The sequence below is a fragment of the Psammomys obesus genome, unplaced genomic scaffold (assembly GCF_907164565.1).
Source record: "Psammomys obesus unplaced genomic scaffold, mPsaObe1.curated_primary_1811, whole genome shotgun sequence".
In the NCBI taxonomy this organism is placed as follows: Eukaryota; Metazoa; Chordata; class Mammalia; order Rodentia; family Muridae; genus Psammomys; species Psammomys obesus.
In genome coordinates, this window is record NW_026596051.1 from 26,677,161 (window position 1) to 26,686,107 (window position 8,947).

Sequence of the window (8,947 nt, forward strand, 5' to 3'; positions counted from 1 at the left end):
ATCACATAGTAGGTCTAACTTTAGTTTTGCAAGGAACCTTCAAAGTGATTTCCTTAAGGGACAAACAAATCAGCTCTCATAGTATGTCGGGGTTCCTTCTCGTTTCTGACCTTACTAGCACAGGTATTTGGTTTCTGGATGACAGCCAATGGGATGATGACAATACAGCATCCCAGCACAGTTCTGAGGAGTTCTACGTTGCATTTCTCTGATGACTAAACATGCTAAACATTTTTTTTCATGTTATTTATTGTCAGTTGTACTTTCTTTCCTTAAAGGGGAGGCCTATTCAGGTCTTTTGCCCTTTTGTTGATTTGATTACTTGGTTCCTGATATTTAAATATGGTAGTTATATATTCTAAGAATGAATACATGTTAGATAGAAAGCTAGACATGATTTTTCCCCATTCTGTAGGTCATCTCCTAACTCTCTTAATTACTTCTTTCTTGGTTGTATATGGAGTGTGTTCAGAAACCCATTGTTATTGCCATATCTTGAAGTGTTTTCATGGTTTTGAGACAGTTTCTTATATCAGATCCATTGGCCGCTTTCTAGCCATTAAGAGGCCTGAGTAGTTGGTAAGACATGCACAGTTACAGTGAAGGGCTCTCAGAGGCTCAAGAGGTACCCCTGACTTTTCCTTTGAAATAAAAATTTAAATTAAGATATCTATTGCCATTAGAACCCCCCAAAACCCAAAATAAATATTGTTTGTATGACCATACTGAGTATGTCCATAAATCTCCACAGAGGAGGATGTTATAAAGAGGCAGATCTAGAGAAAGGAGAAGGCAGTTATTAAGAGAGTTTAAGGTAATATACAATGACCAAGCTACTGAGGACCCTGTGGTGGCCTGGATGGTTACAATGTACTCCTTTAGAGGCAGAGGCCAATGACATACAATTTGCTGTAGAGAGGCACTGAGAAAACCACATTGGCCAAATCTTCAAGAGCTGAATGAGCTGTAGAAAGCCAGGGCAAGCAGGGAGAAGCTCTACCTGTACATTGTAGCCTTCCTGAGGTAGTCTTGCCAGACACACATTCAGTTCTTGCTTCTGTCATCTTTTTTTTAGTTGATAGGTATTTTAGGTGGTGAACTATTTCATTTTCTCCTTCCTTCTTTCCTCCCTTCCTCTGTTCTCTTTCTTTCCCTTCCTTCTTCTTCTTCCCTCCCTTCTTTCCTTTCTTTCTTCCTACTTCCCCTTTCTTCTCTCTTTCCCTCTCCCTCCCTTCCTTTGATCCTTTCCTTTCTCCTTTTTTGTCTTCTTTCTGTACCACTTTTCCTTTTGGGCATTTACCTGCTAAGCTCCTGGTTGTCCCAGTGGCCAAGGTCTGCTCCAAAGGGGCAAACTTTGCATTATTCTGACTTAGGAAGAATGAAATTTTAACATGCTGATAAATTGTGGGCCCAGGAGATTGACGGTCTCTTCCAAACTGGAAATGCTCTTCAGGTGCATCAGAGAGAGCAGGAAAAAAAAGGTTTTCTCTTTTTGCTTTTGTTGTGAGGCCCTGGGACACTTACCCAAGGATGTGAGGTCTCCTGAGCAAGGGTCTAACGATAGCTGCAAAGCAGGCAATAAGAGAAGTGCCCTTGAAGCTATCTGTAAGGCTAGGAGTCATGGTTTTCCATGGAGAGGGTCCTAAGGCAGGCTCCCTATTATCAGGAATTAATTGAGGAATGTCTCCTGATGGTAGCAGTGTCAGAGGGCCCCAAAAAACTGCAGAAGGAAGACTGTCATTTACCAAGGACTTTTGCCAGCCAGAGTGAGGGGAGATTTGTTCAAATGAAGAATTCTGCTCTAGGCCGGATTCCCAGCTCCAGAGCCTTCTATGGTGGCTCCTGTTGGTGCTCTCTGACATCGCCCTCATAGCACCCCCAGAGGAACCACTCTGTCTCCTCTCTCTAGAAAGATTTGCTTGCTAACTAGCCCTAGAAACCTCTCTACCTCACACCCAACAGGATGCCCTCTCAAGCATATGGTGTCTGTTGGACTCCCCACTGAATTGCCTGTTTGAGACAAGAATCAGCAGTCCTCTTCTGGACCATCAAGAAGGGCATAAAGCAGTTGTCTGTGTTCCGAACACTCTCCATGGAGAGCTCGCTGGTGGGTAAAGCCAGTGATGAAGCAGGAGCAGAGAGAAGCTGGCCCTCCATGGACCACCGAGACACCCTAGTGGCTGATGTTGTCTCTCAGTGTGCCTGCAGTACTTTGCGAGGCCGACTAGTCCCACAGAGAGGTTAATACCATGAAAGTATGGCTTCCTCACTTACCTTACAATGAGAGGTGGCATGCCATACCACAAGGGCCACTAATTTTTTTTTTATTAATTACAGTTGGCCACTAATTTTTATAAAGCCTTGGTAATGATGAGAAGAAGGAGTCGGGGTGAGGAGGAACATTGATCCACAACTTTGGTTGTTTCCAGGGGGAAATCAAAGTTGGCAGGATGTACCTGCTGTAGAATGGACTGAAGAAGTCTCGGGTTTGGGGCCTAGCTATCCCTGGGATGATTTAAGAAGGATGAAATTGGCTTGGAATGTAAGGGTTAGAAAGGATTCCTGGTTTGCAGAGGAGGGGTGTGATCCCAATTGAGCTACTTATCTTCAGGAATTAGCTGACCCTGGGAGAGACAGGCTCTATAAGTTCCCCAAAGACACCATAAAAAAATCAAAACATATGCTGGGGAAATACATCAGCTGGTAAAGCGCTTGCCACCCAAGCATGAGTACCTGAGCTTAATCCCAAGAAAACACCTGTTATACTAGCACCGGAGAAGCAGGGACAGGAGGATCCATGGGGTCACTGGCCTGCCGGTCACACAGCTCTGTGAGAGAGCATGTGAGAGATCACCCAGGCTTCTTCTGGATGCTTTCATAATATCAACACCTCGTTCAGATCAGGTGAGTGCTAAAGGGTCAAGCATTTAATCAGTCTGAGGGTTCAGGCAACAGCTGAGTCTGTGCATTTCTAGGGTACACCTGGAACCTGTGAAGTAACTACCGAGGGCCCCAAGGGTCTTACGGTGAGTTGGATGTGAACTAAAACTCCATGGATCATTTGACCTGTTAGCATGTGCTTTGGCTGGGGGGTGTTGGGGTGGGGTGGGGGGCAGACAGAGGACACAGTGACATCTGGAACCTCTTGGATCACTGTCAGCTCAGAGCCTGTGCCTAGTGGTCCATGAAAGACTGGTTATGTCCTTTTCCTACATGTCCTTTTCCTACTCTGTAAAAGCCTGAGAGTCCTCTTGAGCAGGGATGGAAGAAAGAACAGTATAAATCTCCATGAGCCTCTGTTCTGAGTCCCACACAAAGCCAGTAACTCTTCAGATAACATGGTAGATGGGCTGGAGTAATAAGCAAACCCAAGTGTGTATTTACGACACATTCTGAGGGAGGCCCAGCCTCCCTTTCACTCAAACACTCCCTTTCACTCTGACTCAATAAATTGGCTTCTGCCTGGGAATCAGTTAAGACAACCACAGTTCTTTGCTTTTATTCTTAAAATTAGACTTTTGTTCACTTGGCTTGAGGTTTGTTGATTATACAGATAAAGAATTTTGAAGCTTCCCATCTTTCTCACTACTAAAATCACCATGAGCTAATCGAGACCATAGGTTGTGGGTCAGCTGCTTCTGACTGCTGTGTCACCCCCGCTGTCCCTGGGGGTCTCTCTTTCTGCCTTGACTTTGATGGCTGGGTACTGTCTGCTGGCCTCTACTTCCCCAGGATCCAATTATTTCCATCTTGACTCCTGGTTTTATTTTTGCCACTGTGATAAAACACTCAAACAAAATGCAACCTTGGAGAGAAGGGGTTTATTTTAGCTCACAATTCCAGGTAAGAGTCCATCACAGTGGGGGAATTAACAATGGCAGAAACTTGAGAGAGCTGGTCATGTCGCATCCATAACCAGCAACAGAGAGTGAAGAATGTGCGTGTGCCCGTGTTCCTCATGTGTGTTGTGCTTCACTCCATTTTCCCTGTTTCTACAGTACAGGACCTCAGCCCATTAAAATGGTGCCCTCATATTCAAATTAACTATTCTCACATCAGTTATGGCACAGTTAGGGAAATCCCTCCCTCGTGGGCACCCCTACAAGACAACCCAACCTGACACTCCCTTCCCAAGTCACTGCATACTCAAATGTGTGAAGTTGACCGTCAAAATGAAGCACCACACTTACCAAATGCTGCTCTTGAAGCTGGAATCCTTGAAGGATATCCATGGGAAGTGTGCTTCTCTCTCTCAAGTTTATTTAGTTATTCAATTTACATCCTGATTAAAGCCCCACCCCTCTCCCTGTCTGACACCCTCTTTCTCCTGCTCCCCTTTCCACTTTCAGAAAAATAGAGCCCCTCCCAACTCACCCCAGCACATCATGTCCCATCAGGATTGAGCTCAGTCTCATCCACTGAGGCAAAGCACCCCCACGAGGGGGAAGTGATAGAAAAGCAGGCATCAGAGTCCATGTCAGAGGTATCACCTGCTCTGCTTACTAAGGGACCCACATGAAGATCAAACTGCCCATTGATTACATTTGGTTGGTGCTTCATTCTCTGTAAGTCTCTATGGGCCTAGGTTAGTTGAGTCTGTTGGTCTTATTGTGCAGTTCTTGTCTCTGGTTTCTTCTCGCACCCGCCTCACACACACACACACACACACACACACTCTTCCACTGGAGTCCTGGAGCTCCTTCTAATATTTGGCTGTGAGTCTTAGCATCCGTTTTGAACCCCTGCTGGGTGGAGCCTCTCAGAGAATGGTTATACTAAGCTCCTGTCTGTAAGCATAGCAGAGTATCCTTAATGGTGTCAGGGGTTGACTCTCTCCCATGGGATGGGTCTCAGGTTGGGCCAGCCATTGGTTGGAAATTCCCTCAGTCTCTGCTCTATCTTTATTTCTGCACATCTTGTAGACAGGGTAAACTTTGGGTTGAAGGTTTTGTAGGTGGATTGGTGGTTCCCCTCCCACTACTATAAGTCCTGCCTGGCTATAAGGTGGCCTCCTCAGCCTCCATGTCCCCCACTGCTATTATTCTACAAGATCAACAATTAATGAATGGAACCCTCATGAAACTGAAAACTTCTGTAAAGCAAAGGACACTGTCAGTAGAACAAAACAGCAGCCTACAGACGGGGAAAAGATCTTCACCAATCCTACATCTGACAGAGGGCTAATATTCAACAAATATAAAGAACTTAAAATCCAATTTTTAAAAATGGGGTACAGAAATAAATATAGAATTCTCAACAAAGGAATCTCAAATGGCTGAGAAACACTTAAAGAAATGCTCACCATCTTTAGTCATCAGGGAAATACAAATCAAAACAACTCTGAGATTCCATCTTACACCCATAAGAATGGCTAAGTACATGCTGGCAAGGATGGGGAGAAAGAGGAACACACCTCCATTGCTGGTGGGAATGCAAAACTGTTAAACCACTTTGGAAATCAATCTGGAGGTTTCTCAGAAAATTGGGAATAGTTATGCCCCAAAAACCCAGCTATACCACTCCTGGGCATATACTTAAAACATGCTCCAATATACCACAAAGACATTTTATCAACTATGTTCATAGTAGCATTATTCATAATAACCAGGAACTGGAAACAACCTAGATGTCCCTCACCAAAGAATGGATAAACAAATTATGGCACATTTACACAATGGAATACTACTCAGTTATTTAAAACAAAGAAATCATGAAATTTGCAGGCAGACCTAGAAAAGATCATCCTTGAGTGAGGTAACCCAGACCCAGAAAGACATACATGGTATATACTCACTTATAAGCAGATATTAGCTTACATTACAGGATGACCATATTACAATTCATGGACCCCCAAAAAGCTATATAACAAGGAGGGCACAAAGGAAGTTGCCTGACTCTCACTCAGAGGAGGAAATAAAATAGACAGCAGAAGTAGTTGAAGAGAGGGAACTGGATAGGAGAAGGAAACGAGGAGGGGGAGATTAGATTTATGGAGAGTGGAGAGAGCTTGGAAAGGAAGGGGAAACCCAGGGCAGGGTCATCTCTGAGACAGGCTGCAGGCCTGAGACAGGGTAGGCTTTAGGTGGGATATGGGGATGACAGTAGCTGACAATGCATCTCTTAAGTGGAGCGATATGGATTGATATCTGTACACCATGATTAGACTAAGTATAGCAATTTGTCCACTAACACAGTGAGTCTAAAACTGGGCTTCTAGAGCTTGCCGTGAAGACCGAAATGCTCTTCCAGGACTTATGGTGTATGCCAGTGGTGGTTGCGCCTGTTTAAGGGTAAGGATCTCTTACCCTTAGAGTTACAGACCCCATAACTCTGGTACTTGCTCCTTCGACCTGGCAAGTAGAACATTTGGTGCTCTGCTGCCATCTGGTGGCTACCACTGGAATGTGGGTGTCTATGAAACAACTGATGCTTGCCACAGCCAAAGTAGCACGGAGAATGCGCTATGTGTTTCACTTACAGTTAGTTGATGCTGCACTGCCCAGGACACAGGGCCACCAACAGGGATCCTGATGGGTGAGACAGGTTTCTCACACCATTAGCGTTCTCAGCTGGTGCCTGCAAGTGTTGGGATAAGCTTTCTGATTTGACTAAAATGCTGGACAGCTACTATTTCCTACCATCTGACCAAAGCATGTCAGGCAGCGGTTGTAAGCACCCTGCAGCTGTGTAGAGACAACTCCACCCTCATAAAAAAGGGTCATCGGCTCGCCATTGTTCAGCAGCCACTCTGTAGAAAGTACAGCCGCCTGACCTCTTGCATGCCCCAGGATGACAGCAGACGTAGGATGTACAAGTGGAAAATGCCCTTCAAAGGGACGCTTTGTGTCAGTCAGCTGTAAACATTCTGTGGGAACATAGGGCTGAATAGCTTTGCAGTTATCACACTTTCGTGTCTGTGCTCTGCTTAGCTTTTTTGTTCGAAGCAACCATACTCACCCCACAGTTGATACTCGTTCTCCAGCTTCTCAAACCTTCCTTTAGAAAGAACAATGGTTGTCAAGGCTGAACCAGTGCCTAAACAGAAGTTCAAGCAGAAACTGAAATTGCTTAACAAGAGAAGGAGATACTTAAATGCCTCAATTCTGTCAGGTCAACAAATATTTACTAAGCCCTTACACATGCCCAGACAGGCTCAGGTTATGTGACAAGTCCTTCCACCTGTGAAGTGGCAGAGTGGATTATTGTGCCCTGTGAGTTAATGTGATAAATGAATAAACCCCAAGTTCTGGGGGCTTAACACACTAAAACCTTCCATCTCACATGAACTCCAAAATGAATGTTTCTAACACCTGTTATTAATCTGTTGTTAATAACAACCAACCAGACTTCATGACAATGGTTAGGATGATTGCACAACTTGGTTATGGAGAATGCCTGTTCTCTGTTTCCCTATCATCGAGGATCACAGACACAGATTACTTTCTCTGTACCTCCCACATTTGTCTAGTTATCATTTTTCCCAACTACTGAAGTATTCCAATTTATTATGGAAGGATGGGTGAAGAAAAGCAACAGCCACTCTTTAGAGTGATACCCTGATCATAGGCTCTACCAAAGGACAGGTGACAGGCTCTTCAGAATAACTGCTGTCCTACAGAAAACCACAGAAGTGACATCATAGAGGATGCAGCCATTTGGGGATGCACAGAGCCTCTGGACTGAGAATCAGAGGTCAGTTCCTGAGAGAATCAAGGGTACCATTCACCCAAAAGAGCTACCGCCAGTACAGAAAGCCTTGAGCTTGTTCAGACTATTCAGGAACAAGAGATAAGAGGCACCTCAGGCAGTTATCATTTTGAGCTCTGGCTACAAATTAGCTACAAAATCAGCTTAATTTATCTGAGGACCTGGCAAAAGGTGCATTAGACACAGTCTAACAGGTCTCTCCTCTGTTGACATTTTTAAAAAAATTTTATTTAGTTATTATTTCTACCACCCTCTCCTTTCTGATCCCTTCCACCAACACCCCAACACCAGAAGGCTAGTGGGAAGAGGGGATATTGAGATCTTTTTACTACTTCCTGTTGATTAGGAGCGTTAAGTTCTTTGGGACAAGTCCAATCTTTGTCTCATCAGGCTATCTCCAATTTCTCCTTATTGTCTCTTTTCTCTTGATCGATTGACAAACCAGCAACAGCAGCAGCAGGAGGAACAGCAGTACCTCATCTCTTGGGGCTCTGGTCTTTTTAGACCCTCTCTAGAATCTCCATGATCTTTTAACAAAAGATTTATTTATTTTATGTGGATTGGTGTTTTGCCTGTATGTATGCTGTTATGCCCAGATTGCAAAGACTGCCAGGAAACCGACCACATATGCCAAAACAAGGAGCCTTTATTTCAGGGGCTGAAACACAGGCTCCCTCCAGTCCTGAGTGGTGGATTAGGGAGGGAACCTGAGTAGCTGCAAAGCTGAGGGGTTTTTGTTGTTGTTGTTTTGTTTTGTTTTTTTGTGGTTTGAGCAGGGAACGGGACTTTCCAACTTTGGCAGTTACATGATAACAATAAGTGCCCAGGTAACAATATCAGTTTGACTAGCTAAGCAAACGTTTCTAAATAACCTTTAACTTGACTGGTTAAGTGCTTGGGGACTTTTCTTTTTTTCTTTTTTTTTTTTATATGCAACACTTTATTTTTTTTTATGTCAAACATCTTTTTATTTTTTTTTTGTTTTTTGTTTTTTTTTTATTTTATTTTTCTTTTTAGTTACATTTTGTTAACTCTGTGTCCCAGCTGTATCCCGCTCCCTCATTCCCTCCCCAACCCCGCACTCCCTCCCTGGTCTCCTCCCTGCCCCTTTCCAAGTCCCCTGATAGGGGAGGACCTCCTCCCCTTTCATCTGGCCCTGTTTTATCAGGTATCTTCAGGGCTGGCTGCAAAGTCCTCCTCTGTGGCCTAACAGACTGCTCCTCCCCTGGGGGGGGGGGGT